Source organism: Pteropus vampyrus, unplaced genomic scaffold (genome assembly GCF_000151845.1).
Source record: "Pteropus vampyrus isolate Shadow unplaced genomic scaffold, Pvam_2.0 Scaffold389, whole genome shotgun sequence".
Classification (NCBI taxonomy): Eukaryota; Metazoa; Chordata; class Mammalia; order Chiroptera; family Pteropodidae; genus Pteropus; species Pteropus vampyrus.
In genome coordinates, this window is record NW_011889170.1 from 843,930 (window position 1) to 846,034 (window position 2,105).

Here is a 2,105-nt window from a genome sequence, read left to right on the forward strand (position 1 = left end):
ATAGCTTGTGTCATTGCTATGCCATCATCTAGATAGACTATCTGCACTGAAAATTCAAGATTAAGTTATTCTAATTATTGTGAAATACATCCAAGTCACAAAAGGCTGGGGGTTTTGCATAGAGAGTTTAAAGCCCCATTAACATCCCTCCTCCCTATACCTCTCTATACCCCAACCCCTAACTCCCAATCCCACCACTGTTGATTTCTATATTTTGAGCCGCTATTGGCTTACAAGAAAAAGGCTATGAATATTGTCTCCTGTGGCTTCAGGGTTAAAGTAGGTAAATGTAGATGTTCTTACATAAAATGCTTCTATAACTAATATTTTTAAAGGTAACTACTAATATAAACTGATTGAAGTAGTATTTGTCAATTTAGAGGTAAGGAGCTTTCCAGTCACCCTGCTAAAAAGCCTACAAATTATTTTGGAAAAAGTTATTTACAAATATAATGTAGCCCTGAAAGTTCCCTTCATGTTCCTCTAATCAACCTATGTACTTAATTCTTCCAATAATATTTATATCTTTTTATTTTCTAAACTAAGAGAATTTAGCTTTTACTTCATTAACTTTAAAAATAAATCTATTGAACTCCACATACCCCCTGTCCGGAGGTTTTGCAGAATAAGGCCCACCTAAAGGAAAACGTAGGTGTTTGTTTGTTGTTTGTTTGTTTTTTGAGTTCTTATTTTTTTCATCTTTTTTGTGTGTTTCAAATATTTTCTGTTGTTTTTTTATAAAATCTTCTTCCTGATCTCTATGGGCAAATTCCAGAATTTTAGACTACTTTTATACTGATTTAAAAAATATACGAGGCAATAAGTATTTATCTGTATTACTGGAGAGTCTAGTTGGCAACAAAACACAAGTCAAAAATCTAGAAATGTCAAACTAATATCAACTCTGGGAGAAACTAATCCCAAATTCTCATATTTCTTACATTTAAAATTGGAATGGGGTTATTGGGAGGCAGCCAACAAAAACCATAGTAAGTAATCTTGTAAGTATATGTGAATAACAAAAAGGCAAAAAGCCCAAACTTATATTATTTCATTTTCTAAAAATAATATTTTCTTATCACAGCTTTTTCTTGGATTCTCATTTTTTTCTTTTATAGGAAATTTAAGGTTAATGTGTTAAATACCACATTAAGACTGACGCAATGAGTAGATGCCTAAGGTGCAAACTACACATGACACAAATCACTTCATTTGATTTTGAAAGGTAGTTAAAGAGCGTCATCACCTCAGAGCCACGTGGAACATGTAACTAATTAGTGGAAGGTTTCTGAAATAAAATCACACATACAGGCAGAAGAGTAGGCAGCAGCAGTCTCCTGTAGAATAAGAGAAGGAATAGAAGAAATGTATAATATCTCTATTTGCTGAGTGCCTTTTTTACATGCCAGCTATTCTATAATCCTCACTGCAACAGCCTGAATTCATACCAGTCTTAGTACTTATCACAGGAGGGCAATCATCTATTTATCTTCTTCCCTGGGATATAAGTTCATTGAGTATAAGATCAAATATTATTTATTATCTACTTATGACTAAACATTACCTGCCAGTGACAAGTACAAAGCAGGCAATCAATATGCATTTATTGACTGAATGAACAAGCCAATGTGCTAACAATTAATATTCCCATTTGAAGAATAAGGAGACTACAGCTCAAAGTGATTAAGTGATGTATCCAGGTCACATAGATCACACGGGTTGGTAAGTAACTGAAGGAACATACGAATCCAAGCCTATCTGACTTCAGAGAACCAGGCTTTCTACAACACCAAGCACTCCATGGAAGCCAAAGTGGGACCAAGCCTCAGAGAGTGTCCTTAGATATTTTGTGGAAGGATGGCCATGGAAGAGAAAACTTTCAAGCATCCCTGCCGGAAACTGAAGATCTCAGAGCAGTAAAAATGGACATAGTAATTTCATTTCTGGGTACAGTTCAAACCAGAGTAAAATCAGAAGACTGGGATGGGGAAGGTCTTGCATTTGCTTCCTGGCAGCTTCCTTAATAATGGCTTTTCCTGGTCTAAGGCCATGCTACCCTGAACGTGCCTGATCTCCCCTGATCTCAGAAGCTAAGCAGAGTCAGG